Source organism: Haemorhous mexicanus, chromosome 3 (genome assembly GCF_027477595.1).
Source record: "Haemorhous mexicanus isolate bHaeMex1 chromosome 3, bHaeMex1.pri, whole genome shotgun sequence".
Lineage (NCBI taxonomy): Eukaryota > Metazoa > Chordata > Aves > Passeriformes > Fringillidae > Haemorhous > Haemorhous mexicanus.
In genome coordinates this window covers 102,668,321-102,690,658 of record NC_082343.1, presented here as the reverse complement: position 1 = coordinate 102,690,658, position 22,338 = coordinate 102,668,321, and positions in this window count along the sequence as shown.

The window sequence follows — 22,338 nt, the reverse complement described above, 5'->3', positions numbered from 1 at the left end:
TTTAGACAGCACAGGACACTGATGCTAGATAGAGTCTCACCACAGACACAAAATAATTGTAACAGCCAGACCTTTTTGCAAGTTCCTTGTTAATTTCTGTTAATTTTAACATCAAGACATCATATTTGTGCTCTAGTTTAGACGGCACAGGGCAACCCTGTGGCACTTTATGCAGGAGGTGATACTGCAGTGACAGCATGATACTGCTGAGGAGGCGATACTGCAGCTCCAGCCTTCTTGTGAGCAGAGACTCCGCACGCCTATAAATGATGGATGCTGGAGGTGAATAGGAAGAATAGAGCCAGCTCCCTACTTATTCAGAACTGAGGGAAGTGATTTTTTGCTTTCTCCCTATAAAATGTAAGCCCAGCTTGAAGGAGCTTCAGGGTCAATGCATTATAGTTAGGCACTGTCAATCACTGACATTATCACTTAATCAATATTCATTCAGGAGGGGTCTAGGCTGGGTATTAGGTAAAGACTCTTCCCCCAAAGGGTGGTTGGGCACTGGAACCGGCTCCCCATGGAAGTGGTCACAGCACCAAGCCTGACAGAGTTCAAGAAGTGTTGATGATGCTTTCAGGCACATGGTGTGAGCCAGGCTTGTCCTGTGCAGGGCCAGGAGCTGGACTAATAATCCTTGCAAGTCTCTTCCAACTCAGGATATTCTAGTGATTCTATGAACACATTTTTTTAAAAGGAACGTATATTCAACGTTTCTCTTCAAACGTCAGTGTAAATCTTTTTCAGGCAGAAAATACTGAGTTGGCTGAATTTGAATAGAAGTAAGGTAGAGAAAATACCCATCCTTATTACCCAGTTTGATAATTTAACACACTTCAGCATTTAAATTATTTAAGCAGCTATACATTAATTTTTTAATCTGTCACCCTGAAGACTGCATGAAATAGCTACTCTCAAGAATTAGAGAAGAAAGTTTTTGTCCACATAGTGCAGTGAAGTTTTGAAAGAAGCTTCCCACCTCTGACTATCTCAGAGAGCAGCATTAACATTCCACTTCTGGATTATCACTGGCAAATTGCAGACAAATTCCAAATCTCTATCCAGTCTACTCATCAGTCATCAAACTGGCTGAGAAATTGTTTGAGGTTGGAGTTGGTACATAGCTAAAGGGAACTGATGAAGCCTGGAAACAGCTGGGTTTGTTCAGCAACATGAGCCTGTCCTCTTGAGCTGGCTTTAATATTCCTGTGCAGCACGAAGACTGATGGAGTGGAAATTGAAAATGCAAACCTAGCTTTTATAGGCATCTCTTGCAGAACAGAATGCAAAGAAGTATTCCATATTTTAATGTTGACAAATAAAGTAAGAGAATGAAAAGTCATATTTGTAGAGAAGGGAATAGCAGCTTTGAAAACACTAAAAGCCTTAAAAGTGGCTGCAAAGCAGCAGTTAGAGTGAATAACAATTATAGTGAATAACATCCTCTGCTGTAGAAGGGCTGTGTCTCAAAGTATTCAAATACCAAATCTATCAATGATGCATGAACTGGCATTATGATTGCCAGGCCATGACTGGAATAATGGGCTAAAGACTTCTGCCCATCAGACTCCAAGTGTCTCACATTCTGTGTCTGAGAAATGAAAAGCACAGCTCAGTTACACTGCTTGCAAATATTTGCCTGAACTATCCATGGACCTCAGGTTCTCCATCACTTAAGGACTACTAAACCTGCATCAGCTGTCTGCATCAAGAATTGCTTTCTTTATGTGCTGCACATGAAAGAAATGTGGGAATACAAATTACTGTTTGATTTGATAAAGTGCATTAGAGTTGCCCTTTCAAATACCCAGTAGGTTTCCTCTCGACTCATTATATTTTTAGTTTTGTAATTGAATAATGTTTATTTTTACAAGAATGCTTCATTCTCTAAGTATATTATCCGCAGATGTTCTGCATGTTTCTTTGGTAATTACCTCAAATGAGTAAATTAGAATCTGAAACAGTAGATACACAGCCATATTAATCATTTACATGCCACTGTTTTTGTAAGACTAACCAAACTGACTAATACTTGCTGCACATGACAACAAAGTGCTGACAATACAGAAAAGGAACTACTATAAAATATTAATTTTAGGCTCTCCGTAACTAAAATGCATAGAGAATGCAGATGGAGAATTGCAGGGATGTGATACAAAAGGGGAAGTTTACATCATATTAAAAAACCTATCAAAAGACTTGATGCCAGATTTTATCTTGCGGATTGAATTGTTAGGAAAAAAGACAATGGTTCATGGAACATAATTAAATCAATCAGTTAGTACATATTATAGTTCTCATAATGCATGATGGCTCTGCTCATACAACATAAAGCCTGTGTATGAATGTGTGTTGTCTACACAGGACAGGGGTTTGTGCTTGCTACTGCCTTTCAGCATTGGATTTCACTGTTTAGCCCATTGCCATTACTGGTGCAAGGAGCTGAGACTCATCCAGAATCCACCTGCTTCTACCAGCCCTCTGCCATGGATCCTTCCAGGAATCCACCTTTCCCTGTCAGCACTGGCTGCCATGCCATGTCAGCAGGTGATTTCTAGGCACTGCATTCATTGCACTCTCTTTCCAAGCCTCTAACTTCTTTTTCAAAACTCGGGCCATAGTGGCCCCAAGGCGATAGAATCAAGCAATACTGCCCAAAGTTAACTTGAAGGTTAATGTATGGAACCACTAAAAAATGCCCACAGATTTTGAAATATTGATGTGAATTCTGTAAAATGATAGAGAAATAACTTTGTTCTCATGGAATGTGAAAGGAACAAATGGCACTGAAGTACTTAAGTAACCCAAACAACTCATCAGTGTCAGTGGATTTCTCCGTGCCACTGGAAGATAAACCTAATTTTGACAATTAACTGGCAAAAGTTAACATGAACAATTGAATTGTTAGAATTGTTAAATAGTATTCACCTTCTGTATCTATTGTTATATTACTATTCCCAGGGCATCTGTGATGATTCAAACATACAAAACCTCAACAAGCAGCTATGTTTCATAATTGTACCAGGAATAAGAGCTAGTGTAAATATATACTTCTAAAAGGGTTTCCACACAAACAAGAGATTTCCTTATTTAGACAAAGGTACATTTACTTATGTAGATGAATAGTTGAATTGAATTTGGGAAAATTATTTATCTGCATTTTACTAACCCCTAATCCTCAGCCACATGGTGCTGAGTGTGAATGGAGACCCTGCTGACCAAGGTGCAGCACAGCCTTGCAGTATTGACAGCCAAGTTACAGTATTAATCACATTTATGTAACATCTCTTGTCTAAGCACCTCAAGCACTTTACAAATGTTAACTAACGAGAAGCCTGCCCATGCTCTTTTTGAAGTCAGTGGCAGCTTTCCAGTTGTCCTCAAAGGGAGCAGCACAGGCTCTGAGCCTCATAATAACGAAAAAGTAGGTTAAGGATCTCTGTGTTCACTGGAGAAGAGAGGGATAGTGGAGCTGAGGAACAGAACCCAAAGGGCTTTTCTCTAACTGTAGGGCTGCCTTCCTCTGGAAGAAACTGTAAAATAGTTTATTGGTGAGACCACAAAATGAACCATAAAGAGGGAGCTGCTTATAAAGGCTTAAGCCATTGTTGCTTTAGAATGTGATCTTTTTCTTATTCCAGTAACAACTGGAGACAAAGCTGGGCTTCCAGGGATATCCCTCTTCAATTGCTGCAATGGCCCTACAAAAAGCTGCTCCTTGGAAAGGCTTTTTTTTCTTCCTGAGGCATTCTTTACAGAGGTATACAGCATTTCAAGAAGTCTAGTTGCTTTACTACTACATTTTCTGTGCCCATGACTGACCTGTTTGATCACCAATGCTCTTGATTTCTTGATCCACAGTAAATAATTTTAGAAGGAAGTCAGTAAGTATCTGCACTTGCACCTTAAGCACTTTCCTGGTAGCTGTCCTCAGCACTGATTCCCATTTTAGCCAAGTGCTCTGGCATCTCATCTTCATTCAGAATCTCATGGGCAGCCAGTGGTGCCTCTTCTGTGTCATATGCAGAGGCCCTTGTGCAGGCATGAGGGTCATGGCTCTGCCAGAAGCTGCAGGCTTAACCATCGCTTTTGCAAAGATAAATAGCATTTAGTGAAATGGCAGCATTTCAGCAGTAACTGGAGTACAGTTATAAAGAGGATTTTATCAGAGACAAGAAATGAAAGGGGAGGATTTCGCAGCCTAATTCAATGTTTTTCAAAAAGGCCCCAACAATGCATCCAAAGGGAAGGAACTGGAAAACAGCCTGTAGTAATTTTCTTCTAGTCTGCCTGTATTTTAGAGGATTGAATTAATTTTTTGTGAATGATTCTGCCAGAGAGCCTACAGCCTATTTTCAGGAAGCTCTCCATCAAACACCCAAGTGACATAGAAAATGTATATGAAGGCAGTGGAAGTTCCTGTGATACCATGTGTGCTATGCTGTCCATGTGGCTCAGCAAGGAGAACTGCTGTAGCAGGTTTCACTAATATAAAATAGATTATTTGGACCTTATAGAAGATATCTTCACAGAAATTGTCTCTGCTTAGCAGTGTGCAGAGGAAAGAAAGGCTCATAAGTGTTAAGCATTATGTTCCTTCATCCACAAAGGAGATTTAAATGGGCACTTTTTATGGCTACAGACAGGACCACCTTCCTGCCATACCCATCCCATCACTCTTTTTCTTTTAATATATGTTAAATGGCACCAGCTTTAGAGATGTAAAAGTTACTTATCTCTGCAACATGATCCCCCCCGCCCCAGCTTCTGACCAAATTTGCTGCCTGCCTCCCAGTTTGCAGTCTGCTCACCATCCGTCTTCATTGACTTTTCCCCTACACCACTGTGAGATTAGAACACCACGGGAAATTAAAGGCAGTGCATATAAATCATGTTTATTGTTGCCTCAGATACAGAAAGATAACAAGAATCAATAAAAAAGGAACGATGACTCATGGTTTTATTAGTATACTCAGTTTTTCATGAGCTGAGTCTTCAATGGTTTAATTGGGCCACTGAGATCATGATGAATTCATATATTCCTGGCTATTTATCTTCTGAAACCTCAGTTTCTGCTTTTCCACAGCACTTAAAGTCATGAGGAAAAGAACTTTACTACTCTCAGAGAACCTGACAAATTTATGAAAGCTAAAGAGGTTTGTGAAGGCAGAATTCATCTTAGCCACAGTACCTGAAGAAAAGAGGTGGTGCTCAGGTCTACGAGCAGCCTAAACTGGGGAGGAAGAGAACTGCCAAAACAACAAACATAACTGGTGGTCCAGATAACTGAACTGTTATCCTTCTATCTTCTACCCTCACAAGGCATAAAAACCCCCATTGCTAATGGAGCTACAATTTCTCTCTAATCAAAGAATCAATGTATCAGGAGAACCTTATTTTGACCATTCCTTGTGATTTTTGGTCTTTTATCACAACTTTTGGTAATAACTTTATTGCTATTAAAATTCATTATCATATTTAAACTTGTTGCTACTATTTTTTTCTGGAAAATGTTATTCAAATGCAGTTTGAATACCTATGGACATCAGAATATAAAGTTCATATAATCATCTGTAATAAAATCAGATGCAAATGTGTTTCCCTGCTTACAGCATAGTCCTTAACCATGATTTTTTTTCCAGCAGACGGGAGGATTTGTTTCCTTTACTGCTTCATACACTTCCTGCATCCTTTTTAGTTGTTGAATTTTGCTTTTATCCCTCTCCAAGAGGTAATCATTTGCTCTCCCCAATGTTGTACTGCAGCAAACAACATATAATTTGATATAACAAAGCTCTTTTGCTTGAAATCGTTCATCTCTAACTGCACTTGTGAAAAAAGTCTTGATAAAATCACAATTGACTAGCAGTTCTTTATTTTCAGTGCTTATCAAGTACAAATTATTGAATATTTTGGCCAATTCTTTCCATCAACTTTTCTTAATTTTCCACAACAAAGTTTAGAGACTGCAGCTAAAAAGCAGTTTGCTACTAGATCAAGTATTGAGTTGTGGTGCATGTTGTTCAGAACAATTTGTCATAACTATATCAACAGCCTAAGAGAGGGGCAACCAACTCTCTATGGAACAACATGCACTCTTGCTTAATCCTAGAATAAAAATGGCTATTGGAGTTACATTCAAAGATGTTAAGAGTGGAAAATATTAAAGCCCATCTGAATTGCATGAGGCATGCACTGGACTTTATGCTTAGGACTCACCTGGGTCTTAGTGACAGGTTGTGGTTTATGTCAGGTAGCACTGGAAACTCAAAGCCTGTTTTTCAATCGCATTTTATTTCTGATTTTTAGCTGTATGTAGAAGCAAAATAAATAAGTTCTTCTAAATGGAAAAGTAGTGTTTTCTTCCTAAGTGTAGGAGAGCTCAGTAGATTCCTCTGACTGTCTGACGGTGGTTTGAAAATGACTTAAAGTGCATTGAACAGCTGAAATGAATCCAAACGTACAGCATTTATTTAATGCCAGCAAAGGAAGTGTACAGCTTTGTTAACTTGATCTCCATTCTTTCTGCTAAGGATAAATGAACATTGCCAATGGAAAAGAAAAAAAATCTTGTTATGCCAGGCAGCACAAGTGAACTCTGAATTCTGGGCTGTCATTCCAATCCAGCATGCTGAGTGGCTAATTCAAAATAACACAGAAATGTATGAATGGAATGGTTAAAGAAAACCTTTAAAACACACATAGCAAAGTACTAGCAAATGCAGTTCACTGTAGTTAAATAGTTGAACTTACAACAAATGACTTGTACTGACTACTTTGAGGCACTGGCAACAACTGAAAGAAATGACACCCAGATAACTTAAAATACCGGAAACAGCAACAATGCCAGGTGCCCTGTAAGGGGAGGCTCCAGGGCCAGCAGTGGGAATGGGACTTCAAAGCAAATTTTGAGTTAAAGAAGCAGATGAAAGGAGGTGTGCTCTTCAAACTAAAGCACACAGTAGGTATCAAGGTACCCAAGCTGAGTTTTACTGACACTACAATAAACTACTGAGTTCCTGAAAAAACTTTCCAATGGGAGTTACAAGGACAAATAATAAAACAGAGCTTATAAACTGATGTAATAAATTTATAGAAGGAAATGTGTGAAGTAGTTGTCAAATAAAGCCAGAGATTGGCTATGCAGAGGTGACACTACTCTGGGGTTCCCCTTGTACTTTCTTCTTCAAATATCCCATCTCAAAGCACATGCAGTTCTTATATGAAGAGATGTTGTGCCCAGATTTCTCAGTGACACAACCAGTGTAACTTGTCCCTTTCTGGAATTTGACAACCATAAAAGAGACATAAAATGAGGAAATAGAAAGCTTTCTGCCTTGTGATTACAGTGTCCCACCCTATCAAACCCTTCCTGCCTGTATAGTGCTTGCCCCTTGTCCTACACAGCCACTCCCCAGTTCCTTTAACTGGATTTTGGTTACATAGTGAGTCAACAGGCTTAGTAAATCAGCATGAAGTATTACACCTGTATTAGTCACATGCATTACTAGTTGTTTCATGTTGAGTGCCCAAATTTATGCTTACTTACATTATCTTGGCACTATCAGACTAACTCCATCAATATTTGTAAAGCGCTATGCTCTTGTATAATAAGAACTGTACATGTATAATTAGTAGTAATTACTACACTTTATCATTAAACAAAAATTTGCATTTAAGTCTAAATTCCTGAGTAATCTTGAGCTCAAGACTTCTACTTCAGAGCACTGCAAAGAAGAGAAAAAATAATACTAAAGACAATAGTTTTATGGTAGTGTCAAAAGTTCATAAATAGATCATATGTTAAATCAAGAAATCTCAAGCTTATTGCTGGTGGGAAACAAGGATGTAGTCACACAATGAAAACATGTGCTGGGTGAATCAGGATGATGTGGCCACTTGGTTCGCCCCTGCTAGTTGCCCTCTCAGCCATTCCTTGGGAAAGACTCAGACTGCTCCACAAGCTCAGGAGAGCAACTGCTTTCCTGGGATGATGCAACAGCTATACAAATAAAGAAAATGTGTGTTTAATTTTGCTATGTTTAAAATCTTGCTTATGGGCAAAACCCCCACATTCCTTATGAGGAAAGACGAGAATTTATTTTTGGTATAACCCAGTCCCTGAGCACATGCCAGGAATCGATGCCCAGCTGGGCTGGAAGTGAGTTCCTGCTCACGCCTCTGCCCAGAGCCGCCGGGAAGCACCTCCGTGCTCCTGTCTTCGCTCTGTGGCCCAAGGACAGCCTGACTCGGGGGCTCAGATTTCACTCCTGCACCTGCTTCAGCTGCTGGCCCCACTTCATGCTGCGCATTTGCACTGTGGCTGCAGTAGAACCACAAGCTGATGGGAGTTAAGTACTGCCAGTACATCCTTCACTCACCATCCCCAAATCTCTTGCTCTTTGGACAAACTTTCCCATTTTGCTGCTTTGCTGAGGCAGTACTGTAAAACTCAGCTTGGCCTACAGCCTCTCATTCCCAGGGGCTGCTCCAGGCTGTCAGCCCAAGTCATGCACGTTCCTGACATGCAGGCATCAGTAGGAAGAGTACAGTCAAATCCTGGTCAGATCCCGGCAGGGACAGGCAGGCCCCATGACTTCAGCTGATATATTAAGCACATTGCAGCAGTGCCATTTTGAGCCAGGGTGCACACAGCAATTTGAGGGGGGCAGCAGACATATGTCTCTAATTTCCTGAAAGGCAATGGATCTGAACTGCACCTGGACATGCCCTGACCTCCAATCTTTGCTAATTAGAACCCAATAAAGTGCTTATATTGCCTTAAGTACTCCGATTTCTGAAATAATTTTTTTTTTTCTTTTTAAGTCACTGTTTCAAAGGACAAAAATGACAGGAGAGTAGAAAGGTATTCCATGAAGTGTTACTGTGGCACAAACATGGCCATTTATTTTAACACCTTATCTGGAACAACTTCCTTAACAAACAGTTCCCTCACAAGCTAGAAGAATAATTGGGGGATCTGATGCACTGGGAGAAATCTTTCCATGCTCTGAGTGACATTGTTAAAATATCAAGCACTGACTTTGTTATGGTTTGACAAACATCTCTGTAAACAGGGAGGAGATTTCTGGACAGTTACAATCTACAGTAAGAAATGGAAGAAACCAAGTTAGAAGTTTATGGCTGCTGCTTGCATGGATGACTGCCAATAGGAGGGGGTTTTATATACATAAACTGAGCAATTGTATCACTTTGAATTTGCATAGTGTTGGGTGTTTTAAATTATGTAATAAAGCATGTCTCAGTAATTGCCATGAAAGGTTAATATATTTTAAATACACAATTAAGTGTATAAATATTAAAATGGCAAGAAATCTGGTTTTGTCATGGTTGCAGCACTTGAAGACAAGTACAGTCAATTCACATGGAAAATAGCTTTCAGAAGCAGATGACAGCTTGTGCTGCATAACTTGGTGTGAAGGCTGTCTCCAGCCAGGTTTGGGACAGTGATCTACAAAGGAAACCATCTCATCCAGTTTTTTCTCCTAAAAAAACTGCCTTGTATATTTGGCCAATCTCTTCACAGTGAGACATCACTGAAGGATGTGCTGTTTCAAAACCCATGATAATAGTGCAGCACCTCCCCCAACACTATCTCAGTAAGGGCTGCAGAACTGGTAAATCAACCTTATCCTTAAACATCTTTCTCCAAGGTTAATTTAAACTGGCAATATCTATTTTTATAGAGGGTTGTCCCCTAAGTGAAGATGGTATAAGGTGTGTGGTAAATTTTGCAACCTGTACTTCACTGATAATCATTGTTATCATTGTCTGTGAAAGGATAGTGCTTATGAATAAATCTAAGCAAGCAAATCTAAAGTTTAAATCTAAAGTTTAAGCAAAGTTAAGTTTTGATTAATTTTTAAATTGTGAGGCTGATTTAGTGCATCTGTTAACATGAAAAGTCACCAGTTCTACTGGTCTGTTTTAGGTAGACGCTGTTCCAGGCAGAGCAGCAGCCAATGCTTTTTGGCAAGGGGTCCTTTGAATAGTCACCGAGGCAGACCTTTATCATGGGAGGTCCTGGAGATAAACTACACACAGCTGACTTCTGCCCCCTCTGCTGCAGCAGATAAGCCATTCTTGTGGCAATGCTGGTTGGCAGGTAGAACTGAAAAAGTAGTTACTTCAGATCAGCACTCTCCCAGATCTATATCAAAAATAATAATTGACAAATTTAAGGGAAAAAGCATTTCAGGCAGTGGATTTGGTCATATAATAGTGCAATTTGTGTTGGAGCTTTTGTAGTTCAGAAAATTTCTCATTTTACTTACATATTATGTGTTCATAAGGCTATTCTAAAACTTTGCAGAGCCTGAAGAGAATGTTCAGGCCGTGCTGGGCTTAGACATTCTGTCTCTTCTCCTTTCAGGGATCTCTAAGATATAAATTTCACTAGTGGGTTGCCCAAACTCAAAGAAGGTCAAAGACAAAGATGTTAATTATCTGTTTAGACACCTTAATACCAAAAGACAAACCACTTCTATAGGAAGTTAGTAAGCCATAAAAGGTGATTTAAACAAAGCAACAAATAACAAAAGCCACTTTCTCACAACATGATCTGTTGTCACTCTGATGTGATTTCCCAAAAACTCTGAGGTCTGCTGAGCTCAAAGGGGAAATAAGAAAAAAAACATAAATCTGCAAACAGCAATTCTGTAATGTAAAAGCAATTAATTCTCACATTGAAGATCCAGGTCTTGATATCTGAAAAAGAATATTGAAGAGACTGGTTTTTCCCACTGCAAATACTGTGAAAACAGAGGAGCATGAGTACATGGTCATCACAGTGTGAGACCAGGAGAAAATGCACCCATTACCCACATTAGGAGGCAAAAAAATCACAAAAATTATTGCAGGCATAGGGGAAAAACAAACTCTATGAGGGTTCTTGAAAGATAAATTATTTTGTGGACAGAGACCAGAAATACTTTGAGCATTGGCTCAGTGATGAAGCCACCACTGGCACTTTTGCCAGGCTCTGAGAAAAAAGTCTCCCACAGACACAGGGACACATGATCCCCATCCCATAAAGTCCCCTTCAGTTTCAGAGGCAAGCATCCCAAACTCCTCTAAACTTTGCCCTGTTGCTTTTCAGAGAATGAAAGAGTCAAAGATGAGCATTTTATGAAATGCTTGTGTGACCTCCTGTAGTGGCCATAGTCCACATCAAATGAGGAAGAGATCTGTGGGAAAAGAAAACCCTCCAATGCAGAAGAAATTACAACTCCCGTCCCAGTCCAAGCATTTCACAGGTTGAATTTTGGCTTGCTTTCATACAATATCACAGTTTAAAAGTACATTTACTTTTTCTTAGCAATCTGATGGGGCTACTTAAATATTTTCTTGTACATTTTGTGAATTAATCTATGACAAAATACCCCAGGCAGAAGAACAGACATAAAAATTAGAAAATTCAGCAAATATAGACTGCACAGCACAAAAGAAATGAGGACAATGTGTTGCGAGGTATTTTGCAACTTAACACTGTAAATGGTTGCAGGCAACTACTTCTTAAAGTATCTGTAAAGGGAACGGAATTAAACAAGTTCAGCATTCATTTCACTAATGCCTCTTGGCTTAGGTCAACATTGTTTAGGTGACTGTTTTATGACTGTGGAACTCTGTTACCTATAAACAACTAAGAACAAATTGTTCTGCACATCCCATATGGTGTCAGGTTGCTTTCAGGCCACATCAGAAGATGACAGACTCAGCTCTCCCTAAACTGTGATAGAGAAGTGTATGTGTGGCCATAGGTTTTGGCTGTCCAAGGAGGTGTGGGCTCACTTGTTTCAGAACATGTTGAAACAGAGGTGTCATCCAAATGTGCTTGTGCATGTTTCCCAATAGTCTCCTCAACTTGCAGGACAGAGGAACACTACTATTTGAGGTTAACTTGGCTCTTTCATAGAGTGCAACTAAGGGAATATTTGTATCTTATAACTAGAACACTCTAAAAACTAAAAAATATTTCAGGTGTTTTCCTGATGACATGTCTTGGCAATTTAGTCTAATAGTTTACTTCCAATGCCAGTCCAGAGTAGCCAATCTCTACTATTTCTTGACTAGACACCAGATTTCAGGCAGATTTTCCTGCTCTGAAAAGCCTACAAAGTATCAAGTCTTCAACACCTGTACTGCTTCCTTCCTTCCTGCTTTATCTCCTCAGTGCTGTATTGCCTTTGTGCACTGTCTGCCCATTGTTCCCCAGAAAGAAAACATGACTTGCAGACATAAAGAAGATCCATGTTCTTATTGCCATAGTTTTGGGGTTTTTTTTGTTTTGAAGTCACATTAGTAAGCAGGAAAGTCAGAACCTAGTTCAGTAAAGTGCAGACATTGGAGGATTAAAATAGCCTCTAGCTTTGGACTAATAAAAAAGCACAAATCACTTTCCCAGTTGGGAGAAGGTTGTTTTATTGGGTCCTGTAGGGAACCAGAAATGCTCCTCCCAGTAAAATACAGACCAAAGTTTCAAGCAGTACAGCATGCACATGGCTATTACAACCTCATAAAGCCTTCAGGAAGCAGACAGGGATAACAAAAAAAAAAAAAAAAAAAAAACCAAAAAAAAACCCCCACAAACAAACAAACAAACAAAAAAACCCCCCCAAAACCCCAACAACAACAACAACAACAACAACAACAAAAAAAACCAAAAAACAAAAAACCTTTGGATTTTCCAATTTTCAGGACAAACCCAAGTATCTACTTGAGCAAGGGGGAAAATAATGCAATTAAACAGCATAAAATTTTCAGTGCCTTCAACACAAGCTCATCTGTCAACAGGCTTTTTCATGTCAGGTATAAAACACATACATATTCTTCTGTAGTGCTCTAAAATTTAAAAACAAAATTCTGCCCTTTTTTGGGGATTTATGATGGAATTGTATACATGAGATATTTACTTCAAATATTGAATTAATTAATTTTTTTATGGTTTATGATGCAACTTACATAACTGTATGAAGCCTCGGTGATTGCTTTCTTGGCATTTCTCTCTGTTTACTGCAAATTTTTTGAGAGGAACCATGCCTTTTCATTTATTTGTGTAAAACCATAATGCCAGAGACCCTGCTACTTCTCTTCCATAACATGGTTTAAAGAAAGAGGCTGACAAGGAAGCAGATGGATGAGAAATGGATGTCCAGTCTTTGTCTTCTTTCCCAAATACACAAGCAGTAACACCCATCTGTTACTGAAAAACAAGGAAGGAAAGCCTTTGCAGTTGTTCTGGACAGACTAATTACATGTTGGCCAAAGAGATTACAGGAGCCTACGATGAAAGGAAAGGGAAGTTGAATCTTTGCTGAAGTCCTCACAGCTGACAATGCAGATCCATGAGAAATGTCTGAATTTTGAAGAATGGCTGTAGAATCTCCTATCCAAGGGAGAACCTGAAGCTTAACTGTGGTGTGTCTCCAGGTGTGTGACATGCCATTCTCCACAAGGAGATGGGAGGGGAAATAAAGAACACAGGAAAAAAAAAGTTAAAATAAAGAGAAAAAAGGGAAGAGAATCCAGAGTAGGTAAAACTGCAGCTAAGAATAACCTGCAGGAAAAGGAGTGATTTACTTGAGTGCCATACCTGGCACTATCCAAAACCACACATCAGCCCAGACAACTCCAAGATCCATAAAGTATATGGGAGCTACCAAACAGAGATTCAATAAAATGATGGAGAGAAGCATTTTATGCTGCTTCCCCTTTATTTCGTGACATTGCTGCACATATACATAAAAGTGACAACTTGCAATTTATTGGACCTGAAGTTGAATTGAGCCCTTCAAAAAACACACTAAAAATAAAAATAAAAATCTCTGCATGGTTAAATAATAAGGTTTCCCAGCAGGCTTCTTGAATGAACAGATTTCAACAGAAACTGAGGACTTTAAATTACTTTTTCATTCAAAAGTCCCTCTACAATTAAAAATCCCAATCTGCATGATACTCATTAGCAAATTAGTACAGAATGCCAAAAGGAACAGTTTAGGTCCACTCTGCAAGCATTTGTGTTTATATATATTGCTCTCCTGATATGCACAAATCCTGTATTCTTGAATAGAAACTCCTAGCCAACAATTTATCTTGAGGCTTTACCTTGCTCCTTATGCTCTTAAGCTCCATTTGTAAATGGCAGAATTTACCTCAAACCTTTCTGCCTACCCTAATTTGATCGACTCACAGAAGAGTCATAGTTGAATTATGAAGGCACCTCACCAGAATGTTGAGTTCAGGCCCTACCCTGCTCAAACTTTAGTCAGTTACAGCAGGTTGTGCAGGACCTTATCCAGCTGGATTTCAAGGGTCTCCAAGGCTGAAGACTCCACAACTGCTCTGCGACACCTGTTTCAGTGCCTGACCACCCTCACTGTAAAGAAGCTTTTCACACATTTCAGTGGAATTTCCTGTCTTTCAAACTGTGCCTATTGCCAATTGTCCTTTCTGGGCAGCAGTGAAAAGACACTGGTTCTGTGGTCTTTTACTACCTTAATTCCTTCTGGTATTTATACACATTGATAAGGTCTACTGAGCCTTCTTTCATCCAGGTTAACAATTCCAACTCTCTCAGCCTCTCCTTGTATGACACATCCTCCATTCTCCTAATTATCTTTGCAACATTTCTCTTAACTTCCTCCACTATGGGCATGTATTTCTTGTGCTGGGGAGCCCAGAACAGGACACAGATCTCAAGGTATGATCTCACCAGGAAGAATTATGTCCCTTGACCTACTGGCAATGCCTGGATGTTGTTGGCTGCCTTATCTGCAACTGCACATTGCTGGTCCACAGTCAACATTTTGCCCAGCAGGAGCCCTGGATCCTTTTCTGTAAAGCTGCTTCTCAGGCTCCAATGTGTACTAGTGCACAGGGTTAATCCTCAGCTGCTACAGGACTTGGCATTTCTCTTTGTTGAATTATACGGGGCTCAAGAACAAGAGTTGGCCCATTTCTCAAGCCTGTTGATGTCCCTCTGAATGTCAGCACACACACCTGGTCTCAACCACTCATCTCAACCTTCTATTGTCTGGATACTTGCTGTGGGTGCACTCTGACAGCACCACCCAATATAAATCCTGGTATCAATCCCCATGGTACTTTATTACTGACTGATCTCCAGCTGGATTTTGTGCCCAGCACAGCACTTTGAGGCCAGCAATTTGTCCAGTTTTCAGTCCATCTCACTGTCCATTTATCTAGTCTGCACTTTGTCAGTTTGTCTGTATGGAGGTTACAGGACACAGCATTGAAAACCTTGCTAAAGCCAAGATAAACAACATGCCCAAAACTCCTCTCATCCACAAAGCCAGCTCTTCCATCACAGAAGGCCACCAGATTGGTCAGGGAAAGTTTCCTCCATTTATATCCACGTTGACAACTCCTAATTACATTGTTCAAGATATATTTGAAAATAATTTTCTTGAGGATTTGCTGTATTAAGCCCTCCCAGAGATTTAGGTGAGGCTGACAGGCTTGTAGTTCCCTGCATTCTCCTTCTTGCCCTTCTGGAATAAAGCATGGACATTTGCTTTCTTATAGGCCCCAGGAACGTCCTCTGATTTCCATGACCTTCCAGATACAATTGAGAGCAGCCCTGCATGCATGGTTGAACCCCACCAAATCCTACCGACTTGCATGTGCTCTATTTGTTTAAACATTTCCTAACTCAATCCTCTTCTACTGAGGTTAAGTCTTCAGAGCTCCAGACTTTTCCACTGATCTCCATGGCCTAGGATCCCTGAAGGCGAATCTTACCAGTAAAAACCAAGGCAAGTAATTTAGTTCTGTGGTATGAATAATTCAGTTTTATTTAGCTGTGACATTTTTGTATCTGTATTAGAAGTAGCAAATGAATGCAGATGATGACTGAGGCATGCTTCTTGAGCATCCTGCACCTGAACAATATCTGTTTAAAACTACTGTTCTTAGTGGTGAGCATGGACCTTGAAAGATGAAAAACTGTTATAAGCAGCTGAGGGCATTTTCCTGCAGAATCATATTGTGATACTGGCAACATAAATCTAGTCTAGGGAAAGAGAGGAGAATGACAAATCTCTCACAAAACTGGAACAATATTTTAATTATCATAAAAAAGCCAAATTTCTCCTTGTGAAAAGAATATGAGGAAAGTATTCTTTTTTCCAATAAACACCATAACTTTTACACCTAAATATTTCAGAAAACGCAAGAATGAAAGCAATCGTTGTCATGCCTTTGAGAACTGAATTTTGAAGTTTCTGATTGAATTCCTGTTATTGTATTGTTAAGGAAGTGGCCTTGTTCACTGAGCTGAAGCAACACTGGAAGAGCTTCCTGTTTAAAGCAGCAGGGAGTGCAGCCCTGAGAACATCAATCACACAGTTCATGATATTAACTTGACTGCAGCATTGCAGGAACAGGGCTCCAGTCAGCTTCAAGGGTCCCCTGCAGTGTTATATATGGCAAGATCCTGCAGTTAGTATTTCTTCACTGTGACACAATAACTCTCTAACAGAAATGGGAAGAGAAGGAACACTAGGGAATTGATCAGTGGTTTAGCATCCTCTCTCTCCCCAGTACCTTTCAAATATGTGCAAAAATTTTAGAAGTCAATTACATGATAACCAACACATAAGTTTCTTTGATAGAACAGTAATTTCTTAGCTTAGTAACTAAATGTCCGAGGTTTAAAGATTTATATCCTTTGTGATTTTAAATTATCTCTGCTGTTTCTCTTATTTTTTAAAATACATTTAAGAAGGCTTTTATGTTCTGGTAATGATTTCCAAAGAATAAACACATACTTTTAAATTTGTTGTTTGGTCTACATTCTGTCACAAAATTTCTAGACTAGGAGATGCAGTGGTCCTAATAATCTTTAATAGTTAATTCTTTATTAAAAGTAAACATAATCATAGTTGGTCAATAAAAATGCCAAAACTAGGAGCAGGATCATCAAAAAAGCAGCAATGTCAGATTTGCTGTCTACAACAAAGATCTGTGGACAAAACATCATGAAATGGACTATTCTGTTTAGCATAGCAGTGGATGTTATGAACAGATTTTCCTCTATGCAGACATAAATCCTGATTTTCAGAGAAGTGATGAAGGCGCTAGCAGCTTGAACAAAGAGATGGAATACTGCTTTTTCATTCAGGTTGTTTCATCATTCACAACCCTAAATACTCACACCTTGATTAAAGTACAGTTTAGAAACATTAAATCTACTTTCATCATAAACACCAATCCCAAAAACTGTGGAGGAGATAATAGACAAAGCCTGCTTTTACACACAATGTAAAGGGTGAAAAAGAATGAAGCACAACACAATAAATATATCTAATGATTTGATTATGGCTATGATTTATCTGAAGGAAAGAGAAAAGAACTTATATATACCAATGAGTATATTCAATTTAATAAAATGATTCTTTGGTTTCCTAGATTGGTTTCCTAAAAAATAAATTTATTTCCTAGAGTATTTCAGGTACACATACTGCAATTTCAGGAAAAGTGCTCCTTGACTGAATGAATGCACAAAGAAATGAATGCACAAGACTAACCCCAGAAACTCCTGGAGGAAATTTTCCTCCTTCTTACTGAACAGAAATATGCTCAGATTGAACATGATAATGCATAAGAACAGGGAGAACCATCCCAAACTAAGTAGCAATGACCATATGGACTGAGAAAGCTATTTAGTGCAAGCCAGTCCTGGAATACAGGAAAAGAAAATGCCATAGTTATCCCTTTCTCTCCTTTAAGTTAACTGTAAACTTGAAGCAACTGAAAGGAAAACTTATTTGGTAAGCCTAATTTTAAATTGCATTTTTGTTATTTACTTTGCATCCCCTCCTACAGTTCAACTTTTGCTCTTACAGTAAACTCATTTTATTCTGAAAACTTATCTTGGCATTAAAAGCAACTCTAAAGCAAATTTGGGATGAATAAGGCATATTATTATTTGACAAACAATCCAAATAAAGAAGAATCTTAGTCCTATCTTGTTGCACTCAACCTGTGGCAAGTGGGAGGAACCTTGGGAACTGAGCTCTTTAAGCAGCAAGGATCAGTTTGAGAACTTGTAATATCTAGTATCGAGGAAAGCCAGGTCTTCCCTTTCAGCCAAGGAGACACGATACACAGACATCCCAGAAACCTGAGAAACTTGTAAAAGCTGTTATTTCTATGCCCTGCTGTTACAGTATGACAGGAAATAAAACTTAATTATATATTCACTGCACACTTATTCATGTACATTTCCTCTGAATATATTTTTTTTTACTAGTTAAGTCAATGAGAAAGGTAGACTTACCAGTTTTTTAGTACTGTTTTATAGTAGTAGGTTCCTTGCAAAGTTATCACCAGCCTCTCCCATCCACTGTATCTCCCATAGTCTCTAATAAATAGTTAATTAAGCTCAAAACAGCTGTTCTTAAACTCATAACCTAGCTCATTGCTTTTATTTCAGTTCTGAAAAAAGGCCTTCTGTTCCCTAAACTTTTGAATTATCAGAGTGACAACAAAACCCCAACTGCCTGTGGCACTGGTTATTACATTTTGAAATGCTGTACACTATCAGTTTGGACTGTTTCTCCATAAAGAGTTTTTTAACAGAATTTGCTTTTAAAGGGTAACCCATTTATCAGAGTAACTTCTTGTTAAAGTCAGATGGCTTAACCTTGTCATGAAAGGAGGAAGTTCCTTTAGCAAAGAAATTACAACTTCTAAGATCTGTACATAGGAGTTGATATTTACAGCTAAACAGTAAGCTTTAGTCAGCTTTCACTCATCCTTCTTTAGAAGCTCTGCCTGATTTTGTTAACACTTTGTGCTGTAATTAAAAGCCAAAATGGTCTGAGCTGAACATGACTCTGTTTTTGACACTCTGATGCACTTCCCTGTCACCCAGATTTTTTAAGATTTTCTAGGCCTTCTGATGTTGACATTCTTGCAGAGAACTTTCTCACACACTTTCTGTAAATAATTCATTGTTCTGCATTCTTTTATAGAGGAAGAGAAATTTGATAGACTGTTGGTTTGTCCAGTGTCATTGGAGAAGTGGCACTGTCACTCTCCAATCCACTGTCACTTTTGGAAAGCTATAAATGTTAGAGTCAGAAAATAAACTTCCCCCTTTTCTCTTCACCTTGAGAACCGCGGTGTGCGCTTGTGTTCTTTCATGTCCTATAGTGACACTTCCCCATAAGAGAATTTCCAAGATGTAAGCACTTAAAAGAAAAAAAGTCAATCACATAAATCAATTATGTGATTGAAACTGATTGCTGACTTAATAACAGAGAAGGTTGTTCACTCTCAGAGCAGCTCTAAGACTGAAATAAGTAAAAAAATCAGAAACCAAAGCATTCTGCTAAAAGAGCCAAAGGGAGGCTTTATCTGTCCTGTATCTAAGCTGTGGAAAGGATTTTTCCTCATAAGTAGAGAGAGAGAGACAAACAAACACTACTTGAACTAGCAATTAACAGTATCATCATGAAGAATTCCAACAAATATTAAGGAATCACACAGAGCACTAAATTACTAAAATAGCTGAAATGGCTAATTAAAGATTATATAATTTCAGAAAACATCTGATGCATGTGAGGTTTACTGTGCTGTGCAGAATATTTAAAGATATAGCAAAAGACTCTTTGCAGGAAGGGTGAAGCAAAAATACAAATACCTAAATTTTTAGAGAAGATTTTTTAATTAAAAGTATTTCCATTTGACTGGCATCAGCTTTTGCAGAAACATTCTTCTCTTTGGAAAGAAGTCTCAAATATTTCAGGCTAAGCAAGCCCGATAAAGTCTAAAATAAGACTTTACTGTGCAAAAGTGGTTGACTCTCTAACACTGAAACTCATTTTCCTTTTCATTTATTTTGTTAGAAGGAGTTTCAGTAATTGTTCCTATTTTCTGACTGTGAATGTGTTCCTAGAACGGCCTTCTCAAACAAAGAGGAACAAGAACTGTACACAATGGTGCATCTAGAAACTTTATCCCTTCCTATCCCCTGCCACAGTGCTTCTCGTTTTGTTATTCTGTTGTAGAGCGTCATATGGGAAGACTGGTAATGTTAGCACCTGAGTATCTTACAGTGTCATTCAAATAAACAAAGTTTACAGGAAACCTCTAGTGTTTGTTACTTTATTCTGACAGATTGAGGAATCTCTGTAGGGCTGAGATGCCTTTGTGATTTTTTTGTACCCAAGAACTAAAAGCATTTATGGGATCATAAAAACTTAATCAGAAGAAGAACATCACAAGTTGTTCATGGTGTGCCAAGCCACTCTCCTGGAATTACTTAAATCACCACACCCTCCTGCATTCTGTCTGACAGCCTCTGGTGGAAAGAATTTTCTTTGTGAAAGTATCACTTCTTGTTCTCTTACATGAAAATATTTTAAACAGTAGGAATGTAAGTCATGTTTATTGAAAAGTGTCCAATTCACATGAAATTTTACAGATTCACTACTCTCAGTACACCAGCTTTTGTGTATCACTCACCAGCCTTCTTTTTCACAGCATCATTTACTTTTCAGGACCAACTGCATTGTCATTGTGTCGATGTCATGCAGAACACTACCTGTCACCAGACAATGCTGCACCTTCCCACACCCAGTATTCTCACACAGGCAGGAAGTTCTCTGAAAAAATCTGTAATAAAACCTTCTCTCAAAGAAAAAAAGAGGAAAAGCAGACCTACTTTTACTGCAGTGCCAGTGCCAGCCCTTACCATACGTTTATACAGCAGACATCAAAGACAAGCCACATTTTCTCAGTCAGAAATCCCTTATTTTCCTGTTACTTTCTTCTCAAGCAACATTTCTACACCTCACTTTTAATTGCAAACTTCAATTTTCAGCTCTGTGGGGCAGGACATCTTCTGTTCTTCCATGTAACTCCCCCACCAAGAGAGGGTTTCAACAAAGGGACTATTATTTTGTAACTGTTCTCAAGACGCATTTCTGTGATGTTGTATTCCCCAACACACACCTTCCTAAATAAGAGCACAAGTAAGTCTTCCCAAAACACCACATTTCTCCACTGAAAACTTGTGAAAGACATAACTATGTAACCTAATGCCATAGGTGCAAACTATTTATGATAATACTGTGATACACAGTAGAGATGCATGTTTGACAGATGAACTCCTAGGAGTCATACAAGAAAGAATATTTTTGCTATTTTCTGAGCATTGCAAGAATACATACACTCACAAAAGAATAAAACTCACAAGAAAAAGAAAACATTGTGTTTTAAATCCAACCAACATTTATGCTGTGATATCATGAGTGTGTTTCTTTTGTTAATTGGAAAAGAGGAGTTCATTCAGTAGGTGAATTCTTTGCTGTCGGTATTTCATCAACGTGTCAGTAATGGCACCTTCATAGATTTATAGAGATGCACCAGAATAATTTCTTGTGATTAGGCTGACTCAGAATTAGGTATCAGCCTTTTCTAAAGCAGCTCTTTTGTGGCTTCATTTGAGAATGTTTAGGTTAAGATTTCCAAAGATTTCTGTGTGTAGATATGTATCTTAATAAAAGAAAATCAGATAAGTGAGCCGAGTCTTCATATACATATATACATATGTATAGTGTAATGGAGACTGTACTGAGCCTAGTGACACTGCACTCCTATGGTGTTATTCACACATATATATAATTTGCAGGTTTAGATTTAAGAGACTGATTCAGAATTAATTGGGAAAAGTTTGGGTTTTTTTTCCCTTTCTGAAAGCAGCTCTTTTTTGCTTTACCACAAGAACATTGCGCTATTGCTTCTGCAGATGCTACCTCAATTGTAATTGCCTGTCAAGCAGTGAAGCAACCTAATTAAAACCACTTATTTGCACCTATTAACCAGTCTCTTTAAATTCAGACAAAAGACCTTACCACAAGCTAAAACATAAGTACAGAGTGTGGTCTGCAATTCAGCAAGAGAAACAACGTGTGTTTTCAGATAATTACACTTACCTCCATTTTCCTGCTATTACCAATTAGCATTAACCATGAATTTAAATGGCTATGTAAATCACTACACCTGGCTACTAATCCAGACACACTCAGACTGCTAGCAGGACATTGGATAATGCATTTCATCTTTTACATGCTTAAAATGGTGACATTTTTTGTGTTGAGGGCAAATTTCTGATTGTATCGTGGTTTAGAGGTGCAGCATACAAAAATTATAGAAAAATGCTTGATAAACTGCAAGAAATAACTTGCAGTTTTATCTCAAGAAACACAGGGATCTTGAGCCGTTTTATAGATAAGACTAGAATATTCCTTTGCAACCTCCTTCACCACGAAAATATTGTCTTTTAGA